We start from the raw sequence: 12,249 nt of genomic DNA, 5'->3' as shown, positions 1-12,249 counted from the left end.
TTATTGATGAGAAACACTCCTAATACATCAGTCATACAGGTTAAAATCATTTGGCGAAGGTATGAGGTCTGGAACTCTAGTTGCTCTCTGAGAAGAGCTTCCTGAGAGAGTGCAGTCATTTACATGTATATGTGCCGATGTAATGCTTCTGTATGAGGGCAATGAGGGTATGGGCACTAGAAGGATCAAGGACCCATTTCCTGACAATTACGACCAGTAATGGATAGTGGTAATGTCACCAGGCTGAGAGTGAAGCTACAACTTGCTTGATTTATGGAAAATGATTTGCTGGTGGCTGCCATGGATAAAGAAAGAAAGGTGCTGCCTGTTTCCATATTTGATGAAGTATAATTCAATAAGACATAAGAGGAACTCAGAATATTTCATTGAGTTGTGAGGTCTTGGAACTCTTGTCATTTCTGAAAGGTTGCCATGCCGTGTGGTTCAGAAAGGATTTTGTTTGCATTTGAATTACATCAAGAAACTGATGGGAAGGGAATCGATAGATGAAGAAGAAATGACGTAGATTCAAAAACCAGAAAGTAGAAAGTAATATCTTACATACGGAAACACCCCTTACAGTCATATTGTGGAACAGTCCTAACATAAGCAGTTGATTTGGATAATGGACATATTACCACAGGAAGCAAAGAAATTGGATGCTAGCATCCTGGTGAAGAGCCTGCTTTACAAAGTGCATCTTCCATGGTTACATGGAGCACAGCAGAGGTACAGGTTTTCTTGTGGTTTTGCACATGAGATGGGATTAGAAGGTAAGGCAATGATGGCTTGCATGATAGTTTAATGCTCAGGTGAGGCTAAATGGACACCTGTGCTAAGGCATGTGACTTTAGGGGTTTGTAGTTGTAGATCTGTATATAAAGTGCTCTGTGATCAATTGTTCTACATTTCCTGCACATTTTGAGGTAAGATATGTTGATTACATTACATACATTTGATACTGTGAAGGTTTTGGTGGTGTTATGAATTTGCAGTTGGAACAATTCTATAGTATAGTAGTATATTGGAAATGCATGTTCACAGTGTCATGAACTTACGTGGAGAGGTCACCTTGAAAACCTCAAGATTTAGATTATAGTCACTAGTTAGATGAAGCGATTCATATCAGGCTATAGTATAGGGTTGTCCCTGAATAGTTTATAGTGAAAATAGAATTATCTATCTTCCCATTCCTTCAAATCCATGGCAACCATGTCTTAAAGCCTCTGATACTGCAGTCAAGCAATGTTGTTTATTGTTTAATATATAATGTTTACCTGGAATTTTACCTTCTTTATTTTACTTAAGTACTACATACATGTATATATATATATGCATGTACCTATCTAAATATCTATCTGGGATATACATGTACATTTATTATCACAGAGGGAGTTCCATGGTCGTTGCTTTATTCTTCCTGCCATTCTATACTAATCCTAGTGGTTCTAGATGCAATAGCTCTATTCCCATGACTAAACTTTAAGCTTTATACATGTAAGCGGAGGAACTATAGATCAGCACATGATGATGATGTAGGTATACCTACCCATGGATGTACCAGTACTTACTGGAGCACTGAGGTTATTTTCACTCAAGCATGATGCCTGGAATTTTGTGTGGAATATATCTGAATGTGATGAATTGTGGATTATGCTTGATATACCAATTATACATATAAATTTCCTTGTAACAAAATACAAGGGATATCTTTACTGTTATACTCTTACTAGTTTAGCAGCTATAGTATTTGGATAGCTACAGGGATAAAGAGCTGTGATTACATCCATGAAATGTCATAAGGTGGTAGATAGCTCTCTTGCTCAAAATAAAGTGACAGAAGTTTGGGCCCCCTAGCAGCCAGTTCAGGAATTGCAGGCAGTTTTTGTCAAAATTTTCCAAAGAGGATAACTCAACAGATTTTCATGATTTCTGGTATATTGGTACTTTAGACAAAGGTGGACAAAATGAAATACAAATTATGCAAAATAGGAGGACATTTGCATAATTAATTAGAAAAGTCTGTCATAGCAATTTTTTAATATATCTTTTGTGATGGTCTTGACATTTTGGTGGCAGATGGCTTTAGACGCCAAGACAAAGTGGGGCAGGTTTGGGCCTCCTAAAATTTAATTTTGGAACTGCAAGCCTTAGGGTATTTTTGTCAAAATATTCCAAAGAGGATAACTGAAGAAAGGAAAGACGGATTTCCATCAGTTAGGCAGGGGCAGAGATAAACATGATTAGATACATATGATGCAAATGTGGACTTAGTGTGCATGATTAATTAGACAACTTCCTTCAGTGCAACTGTCAATATGTACATTGATACAAATGTATGTCTATATATAACTAGGGAAGCAGATTTGTACTTATGATCTGATGTGGAAGTAGCTCTGCCTGTTTTAATGTAATTATATTGCCTAAAGGCTATGTGCCAAAAAATAATGGATGCCTTGGAGTAGAAGAAAATCCTAATACTTTATAGCTGCATTTGAATATCAGATTTGTTTGATGATTACTGAAAATAGCAGTACAGAAGGTTGGTGAAGATGGGGAGGGTCGGAAGTTCAATGTTGAGTTATCACAAGGACTGTGACAGCAGTCCCCACAGTATTTCCTGATGGGAGAGCGTGATGTAAGGCTGGCGTCTCCAGGAGTTCCAGTGCCTTTGTGACATAAATCGTACCCTGCTGATGAGTGCATCGGTCTCCTGTTATTCCATAAGAGACTAACGTGAGTTGCACAGCTCCGCTGGGATTAGTCCTGCATCCTCTGATCAGTTCTAGAGACGTGATTGGTTTACCTGTACACCTTAGAACATCATCTATCTACAAGAACTGCTGCAGTGTTCTTTGGATTTGTTAGGAAACTTTGTAAATCCCATCCCCGCATCTTGTCAGCCCAATTAAGGGCGGCCATCAGGAGTTTCCACATGCGCGTCACGTTTCTCCCCGTAAACGTCTCCCGTAAACTTGACTGTTGATTGTCTGGATGAGGATCCCCCGTCTCCTCTCCAGCACAGGAAATACAATTAGGGCAGGTTTTATGGTGGAAGGACTGGAAGCTACACATCCTGGATCTGTCATGGGGCTCATATATGGAAATTTACATTTTGTATGCTCTATGCTAGTCTATGGTGTATGTGAGGCAGTGATACATGTATGTATGCTTAGTAGCAGCCTCACAGTTGAGCTCCTGGTTCCAGTTAGTTGCTAACTGGGAGGCCCAGTTCGATCCTGAGTCACTGGATGTTTTCGTTAGGGCTGCACCTGCTTTTCGGAAGGGACGTAAATTGAGGGTCTCGTATTTGAGGAGGTGCCTTGGGCACGTTTAAAGGAAAAGTGCTGGCAACTCCTCCCTGGAAAATATACCCTGCTACTAAAAGAGGGCCTGCATGGGGGGAGGAGGGGGGGAGGGAGAGGAAGCCTCTCTACCCTAAATTCTGAAGCTTCAAAGTGGCCAAGTTGGTAATCTATGAAGATTGAAGGTGACAATGATATCGTCTTGAACATATAAAGTAACAATGATAATGGCCAGCTCTACATATAACAGTTACTGATGCTGGAACATTTGGGACACAGTCGTCCAAGCATCAAGAGAAAAATGAATACTACTGGTCAGCCTACATTCTCAGTCAACTCTCCCATGCGCAAGCAAAAGTGTCAAACTTCTGAATAGCATCAAACATACAGATGAGCATTGCATCCATATTTTTGCTGATCTTTGTTTGCCATTGATTTGACTTCAAGAGGGTCAGATGCAGATTGACACGGTTTGCCATTGATATTAAGAGTGATCACTCAGGTTGGAAGACTGTGATGTCACAAAGCTGAACCTGTCTGCTCTAACCATGCTCTTAGCTACAATTTGTTTTGTTGTAAATTATGGGACAACCGAGTGCCGAAGGCACGATATTCATAGGAGGTCCTGAGGCATTCTACCCCGGAAAATTTTCAAATCATAACCCTCTGAAATGGCATTTCCTGCATTTTGAGGATTTCAAATTAAGAAATGAAGAGTGTCGATAACAGCACTGTCCAGAGAGAATGCATTCATCATTCTTTTCGACCACCTCTGAGTGTGTGAGAGGTTCTTCCGAACCCCCCTGCAGCTGCCTACGGACTTGCTACCCGAAAGAAAAGTTTGAGCATGTCTTTTGATAAAGGCAGCTAGCAGAAAAGGCCATAAACCATACTCCGCAAGGTTTATGGTCGTTTTGGTATGTGGCAGCGCAGAAAATGTAATTACTGGAGAGCAGGATGTTGGACTTATGTTCCCGCCAAGAAAAGTCTTGATAGTGCCTTGCATGTCAATGTTGTCATGAGGTTAAAATCTCAATCAATGGCCATCTGTTCAAGATGTTTCAACGGCCAGTCATCATCCTAAACTTCATTGATGGTAAGACAATCTAACCAGGAAGTGCAGCAGATACCCATTTTGCAAGTCGGGCACCGGTCTTGATCTGTAAAAGCGCACACAATGTACCCTGAAAACATCCCCAACTTCGCTCAAAACAAGCTGACTGCTACATCTGCTTGGAAATTAAAGACAATCTCCTGTCCAGCGCACTGTGTGATGATTCCCTTATATGTGCCTTGCTGTTGGACAAGATTTTTATGACGAGTTCAGTGGATTGTTTCATTGTGTAGAAGGAAGGATAGCAAAACAAAAAAAGACTGCGGACATGACACTCGTTTATGACTTAGAGCCACTAGGCACTACAACTTGTACAAGGGTTTGAAAAAATTATGTACATGTATGTGGCATTGTGTCAAAAAATTTCAAGATATCTTACACTTTTCAGTGTCTGTATCTGATAAAAATGGCTTCATAAATTCACCAGCTGGGCTGTACAAAATACCATCTTAACGGCTTTTCCAAAAAGCTAATAGTCTGTAATGCATGATATTCAAGAGACATTATATGATGTTGCTGAAATTTTGGTGAGACTTCAGTACACTAACTGTACACACTAGGTGAATACGCCAGCTTCAATAGATTGAAGAGAGGCATCATACATGTACATGTACACATGTTACACATGTAAATGCAGTTACTGCAGAATTGTGAACTTAAGATCTGCGAACACAAAATACCGAATTGAGCATGTGGTATATACTACATCAGGGATAACATCATGATTTGTTCTTATCACTTAAACTGCCATCTTTGTAGGTTGTTAATGCAAATTTCAGGGCTACTTCAATTTGGGGCAGAAATGAAGAGCTAGCGTGGGCTGATGGCAAAGCGATGTTCAGGATTACAAACCCATCGCACTACCAGGGTCCTTATTACGGGATGGCTCACAAGGCCCATCACAAAGCCAGCAGGTGGAAACTTAGATATTCGTCATGTCCTGTAGAACCAGCTGATGTGGCAGGGAGTGTTGTTGTGATAGTGGGAATAAACAGGCATGTGACATAGATGTTGTACTGTTAGTCTCAGCCTATCTATTATTACTAGTATTAGCTCCCACTTTGCAGTTCACAGTGGAGATGAGAAATGAAGTCTTTGTAGAGATCATTAAGGAACTGCTGGTTATTTATTCCAGCAGACTGAGCCAGGAAGAGAGCAGATATTTGTCATTGTACTGGCGGGGTGAATTATGTCATCAATATGGGGACTAAAAGGCAGCTTTATATCGATCACGACATTTTTATTTTGTTCATTACAGAATCTCCCTCCGTCTCTTTACATTTGTTAGATTGCTGTAGTTTTTTAAAATCTCAACAGCCTATATCAAGAAATTTAAAACTAAGTGTTACTATTCCAGTTTTATGTAAATATATATTCAACAGGGGAAAAGGATCACCATGCCATTTGGATCAGATTTTGACAAAAGTGGAAAATTCAGAAGACAGAACAAGCAACTGTATTTTTGTGATGGTTTGAAGTTCGCAGTGAAGAGGTTGCCGCGGAAACCACGAAAATGTCAACGTTTACCAGAAAAATCGTATATGTGATACTGAACTGTGAATAGTTGCCTGTTGCATTGATATCCATGACATCTATTGCTGAATGTGGACTTGTGTAATATTGCTTCCTGGAGATATACAACTGTGCTCTTAAAATGGTGCAATGAGCTGATGGGAAACAGATTACAGGGATTTATAAACCAGAGCCCCCAACTAGAGATGCACACTTTTTACAATGTGTAGTGTCCTTTTATGGATCACCTCAAATGTCTATAATAGATACTACTCCTTTGCATTAAGATTTTATGGTGCCATGGGAAATTTCCTTCATTGCAAGGGCATATATAAAATGTATGGGTCGTATGCAAAATGGCTGGAAGGCGCATGGTCTTTTTCGGTCACTACAGATAACTTGTGACGTTTTAACTGTAAACTTTCATGATGTGGTATTTGCAAAAAATTGCAATGTTGTGCATGTGATACTTTTATAAACCTTATTGGGCTTGCTATTAGGATTATTTATCTTGCTTTTTATATCTATATTTGATTATGACTGATGATCTGTTTTTTGTTGTTGTCACAGGGCCTGGGTGAAGGTGACCTTGGAAAGTCATTGAAGATATCTCCAGAAGCTGTGTCCTTTGAGGTGAAGATACATAAGTTTTCTAATGAAAAAAAAAGAAATTTATTGTCTATATTGCTAACTGTTATGATATGTAAGATATATGTGAGAGCCCTGATTGGCTATGAGTCACATTTTATGATAGCATATTGTAACAGGGTTTGAACAGGTATTTGGAAGTTTGATCTAAAAGATATCTAATGCCTGAAATAATGTAACTCCGAGCTCTTGATCATACATGTATTTTACGTGGATATTTGAATGCCAATCCTTTTTGGATTAACGGGTATCAAACAGTTTGTCAGAGAAGCAATCAGCAGCGAACTGGAGCTAGAATTGGATGGATACCAGGATGTTGCAATAACTTGTATTTTCTCCTACTTTGCTTCATGATGAGATTTTAAAAAAAAGCCTTTTTTAAATTAGTTATTTCTACCCTTTTCTATGTGTCTATAAATGGCATGTCCCACACAAGTGTGCTGGTTGCATTGTATCTACCTGGAGGTGCTTTATATGTGTCTGACCTCAGAGTAAGATGTCTTAAAAGGCAGACTAGGCGAAAGGGTCTTTTCCTGGCAATTGAATAAATACCGGGGGTATTAAAAGCATAGGTTTCGTGTTGCCAAAGAGAGTAGTGCCAATCGAGGTCAGATTCACATGTAAGTTCACATGGAGATAAGCCAAAGGGATGGAAGGTTGATATCTATATAGGGAATAATGTGCTAAGCACTTTCATGTATGGTACAGATGGAGCCAGGATGGACCATGGTGTGGACAGGTTCATTACCATCAAGACAGATGCCTGCTGAAAGAGAGTTGTTGCTTGCTTTCCCCGGTCGAAATTGGCAACCATCAATTGAAAGGGTCATCCCTGGCTTCCCATTTTTGTACATGGCAGATCCCATCTTTCTCGGGATGTTGGCGGAAATGGAAGGTGCGAGGGAACATGTAGATCGATCTGTGCTGATCAAACTTTGTATCACCTGGATTTATCAGTGACAGTGAGGGCTTTACTAAGAAGAAGTGTGCATGGGGTGCAAATGGGATCCATGTAATGGTTTAGAAGCTATTATGATACTGATCTGACATATTTGTTGCTATTGAAACGTCTGTGAACAGTTTCATGAGGTTGGTATATTTGTTTTCATCTCATGAAAAATGGATATAGTTTTGAGTGTGTCAGTCTGTGTATGTGTGTGTATCTGTCTGTGTATGTGTGTGTTTGTGTTTCCGGATTTTTGTTGTCAGGATAACTCAAGAACCTCTGGATGGATTACAATGATATTAGTATGTGGGTAGGTGTTAGGAGGACGAAGGTAAAGGTCGATTTTGGGCCCCCTGGTATGTGACCTTGGTACTGCAGCAGAACGTCCTTTTTTTTAAATCTTCTGACCCGGACGTGCTATGGTCATTGAATTTTTGTGGCAGCCAGCTTGTGATGAAAGAAAGATGTGGTGTAGGTATGGGTCCCCTATCAGCTTGCTTTGGAACTGCAGGGGTGATTTTGTCACAGGAGAAGCACTAAACAAAGGAAGGATGGATTTCCATGATACAGGTAGCTGAGACAGATGTGTATATTTATGAAGTGCAAATTATGCAAATCGGGACTTAATTTGTATAACTAATGAGGAAATTCTATTTGTGGTGTTTCCATCATAAGACTGCAATACATGTAGCGTGATACATGTATGTAGTCTATGACAGGTAGAACATAAACAGGTAACAATTATGCAAATAAATTCCTAATTTGCATAAGTCATGCAAAAGTGCCATAATTCTTCTAAGCGGTAAATGATTGGACTGTGAAAATTGTGACATGTGTAAGTTAGTTAAAGGTGTACATGACCAAGCATAGATTATGTAAATATGGAAGTCATTTGCATGATCAAAATATAAGATAAGAGGTCTCCGAACAACTATGCAAATGTAACATCCCCCTCGCCAACGTCAATGGCATACCAATCCACAATTACGCCCCCCGTTGTCTTGTGAACTTTGATGCTGACATATTTTATGGTAGTACGTAACAAGTGTCACGCCTTTTGCGGCAATATAAGTCTACAAGTTCCGGAGTTCCATGGAGCCTCGGAGGAGCTTTTTCCTTTTTCTTTTTTTTGAAACGGGCGAAAAGCAATGCGCACATGGGCGTTGTAGATTTATGTGGAAATCAGAAAAGAAACAGATTTTTCAGAATATAGATATGCATAATCAGCTTCTTGATATGATAATAACTTTGAAAGTGAATTTGTAAAACACGAAATTGCAGTGCATAAAAAATGCAGACTTAAATGCACTGTTTTTTTATCATAGTGCCTTGCTATTTGGTACCAAAAATATCATAGAAATGTGTAGTGTAAAACCACAGTATGCATACATTATACATGGGTGTACAACGTCATGTAGGCATATTCATCATCCTCTGACCTCAACCCAGATGGGAGGCCACTAGATCAGTGACCCCTCATTGTTATCACCCATCTTTGATGAGTATGATGAATAATCTGTATTCTGTAGGGGCAGAAGTAATCATGTTTAACAGAGGGTCATCGTTTTTCCTCATGTCTAATCAGCCAGCAGCAAACTCAGACAGACTCCAGCTGATTGCATACTCCTGGTGAAATCCATCAGAACATGTTAGATGACTATAAATATGCTGCATTCAGAAACCAAAAGCTGTTAAGGTGCATTGTACGATAATTATGCCTTGTAGAAAGAGTCAAACTTTAAATTACAGTTTAGCAGGGTTTGGACAGAAACTGTTGCCATGCTGTTTGTTTACTCGTATCTTCGCCAAGTGCTGCCGTATTTTCGAGCTGATTTTTGCGTTTCAAAACAAGTTGACTATGGGTACAAAAGAATGAAAAAGTATCGGTAACTCGTTGTTTTATTTGGTTGGATGGCAATATCTGTGTTTCAATTGAAAATTTAGCGTATTTTATGATGATGATAGCATGTGTGTGTGTGTTACTGTGAGCTAGCGCTCGAGCTTCCTCAGCCCAATTCTTTTCTACAAATTGTAGCAAAATAAGGTTCTCTGGCTCAAAATATGGGTATTTTGAGTACTGCATCGACATAATGCCCTGATTCTGAAAAAAATATAAACGCACGGTCTAAAATAAGAAAGTACCAGGCGGATTTTGAGGCAAAAAAAATAGATGTACCGGTACGTTTATTTGAGAGGTGGGAGTAATTTTGACTGTGTCTGTGTGTGCGTGTCTGTGTGTGTCTGTCTGTCTGTGCGTTTGTGTTTCCAGATTTTTGTAGTCAGCATTACTCAAGAATCCCTGGATGGATTATGATGATGTTTGGTATGTGGGTACATGTAGGTTTTGGGAAGACAAAGGGTCAAGGTTGATTTTGGGCCCCTGGTATGTGACCTTGGTACTGCAGCAGAACTTTTTTTTGGTGGCAGATAACTGTACATTGATGTTCTAGTTGATTTTATTTCACGCTATGGGGCAAAACAACAGTTCGTGCTATCTTTGTATTTGCGTTTTGGCAGGAACAATCATTTTCTGAAAGGTAGTCCAGGTAAGAACAATACGGCAATCTAACACGAAAGTGTCGGCCGTGAGTTGGCCAGCAAAATTCACTCATTTGCAGCCGTGCATGGAAACATTACACCACATTTCCCACCAGACCTAGTCCAATTCCGCCTGGCTGGGAAGAGTATACCACGAAAATTTACTGAATGTTGCCTTCAGAAAAGGCTTGTTTAATTTTGCAATGTTAATATTGTTACGAAGGTCGCTACAAAACTGCTTCATCGATACTTTGACCAGAACTGCGTGGGAAATCCCTGCCATGTGGTCACATTGAAATCTTGCAAGAAACCAATCAGAACATTGGTCTATCTGATGTGAACCAATCAGCGCTTAGAACAAGCGGTAAACATGCATATTCATGAGCAAAAACATGGAGCCCGGCCACCAGCTCGCTGTGATTAAACCTCCTTGATGTGAAAGAAAATGGAAAAATTCAATATAATCAGAATTTTCATGGAAAAAGATTTAAGGATTGAATAGATTTTCTGCCGAATACGGCCACAAATGACCAACCATGATTGTCTTGAAAAACAATTTTTAATGAGATAAACGTATGTCAAAGGCACCGAAATCAATTGTTTGCAAGCATAACAATTGCAAGAAACAAAAGAGTGTGACTGTCCGACGATAGACGGCAGCTACAATATGCATAGTGCTTTATTGAATTCAGGCTACAATATGCAAAGCTAAAAATTGTGGTGTGTATGTTGATAATAATTTTCCGATTTCTCTGCAAATTATGTGTGTAGCGGTCGGGAGTAGCTACGCTGCTGGGCCAAACTTCTACGAATTGCACATTTTTCTCTAGGGCCACACAAATTTAATTTCTTGGTTAATGGATTTTTTAAGTAAAATTGTAGGACGAGTACATGATTAAAACAGAAGGATTATTCAAGTTTCAGCTTTGTATGGCTCATTTTATGAAAATGTACCCTTTCTTTGATCTAGTACTATAATTTCAATAACAGAATTACCTTTTTCGAGAAGCTATTCCAAGAAGCAACAAATTAAATTGGCGTGGCCTAACTTGCATAATTAATGCAAAAGTGCCATAATTTTTCTAAGTTGTAAATGGTTGACCTGTTAACATTGTGACCTGTGTAAATCAGTTAAAGGTTTACTTGACCAAGCATAGTTTATGCAAATGTCATGGTCAATAGTGTAGGTTTGGGCCCCTACATTTGTAGCTGCTTGCTCTGGAATTTCAGAGGCGTTTTTGTGAAAATCTTCCAAGGAGAATAACTGAACAAAGGAACAACGGAATTCATGATATTTGGTATGGACATAGCTTAGAGAGAGATGTACACAATGAAATTTAAATTATACAAATTGGGACTTAATTTGCATAATTAAGGAAGAAAATCAATATTTGCAGTGTTTTCCATTATAGGACTCAAATGCATGTAAGGTTCCACGTCGGAGTTCAAATCTGACCAGGGTTAGGGTCAGAGCGCGGTAATCTGCCGGAGGTGCATGGTCGTCGCCCGGATTTCTGCCCCCTATTGCTTGGTGAGCGTTATACATTTTTGTAGCTGTGCATAAATGTTTTGAATCTTTTGAAAAGCCAGTGTGTTGTAGTATTTTGGGGCACGGTACAGTTGGTTCGCCATCAAGCCTTTTTTGTATTAGTCCGCTGCAACGTTGATGTGGTTTTTTCATGACAGGGAGTATTATGCTTTTTCAGCATATATGCCGTTACCCCATGCAGGAAAACTAGTTTTTTTCAAGCAGCTCCCAACAAAAAAGTGTAAAAAAATGATAATTTTTGGGTCCAAAGTTGTCATCTTACTATGGTTTCTACCCCAAAAAAAGGAACAGCAGACGATACTGAAAATTACATCCGAAAGTACAAACAAACCCCTTTTCGCCGAAATCATTAGATTTTCCGTCCTACTTTTCTCTTCAGGATTGTAGTCCATCGGCGTAAGGGTGTCGGCCTACATACTAAATCATAAAAGAAACTCCGGCCCGAGACCGTAACATGGCAGGGGGAAGATTAACAGATACCATATATGCACATATTCCAACTTTGCATATTAATTAATGCAAAAGTGCCATAATTTTGCCGTAAATGATTAGACTATAAACATTGTGACCTGTGTAATTGATTAAAAGTGTACATGACCAAGCATAGATTATGTAAATGTGGAAGTCATTTGTATAA

The 12,249-nt window shown here is 39.3% G+C and overlaps 1 protein-coding gene across 4 annotated transcripts in view; it reads left to right on the top strand.

The window, feature by feature from the left end:
* LOC136448117 (bifunctional heparan sulfate N-deacetylase/N-sulfotransferase 1-like) overlaps positions 1 to 12,249 on the top strand; it is a 117,893-nt gene that overhangs the window by 73,453 nt on the left and 32,191 nt on the right. For 3 of the 4 annotated variants that reach the window (XM_066447261.1, XM_066447260.1, XM_066447263.1), the window contains one exon: positions 6,502 to 6,564. The gene's annotated coding sequence lies outside the window, so the exon portion shown is untranslated. Of the gene's footprint in view, positions 1 to 6,501; positions 6,565 to 11,497; positions 11,595 to 12,249 lie in introns of those variants that run through there. The other variant, XM_066447264.1, reaches the window with a different exon arrangement.

This window comes from Branchiostoma lanceolatum, chromosome 14, assembly GCF_035083965.1.
Source record: "Branchiostoma lanceolatum isolate klBraLanc5 chromosome 14, klBraLanc5.hap2, whole genome shotgun sequence".
NCBI lineage: Eukaryota > Metazoa > Chordata > Leptocardii > Amphioxiformes > Branchiostomatidae > Branchiostoma > Branchiostoma lanceolatum.
This window is presented reverse-complemented; position numbering and strand designations above follow the sequence as displayed.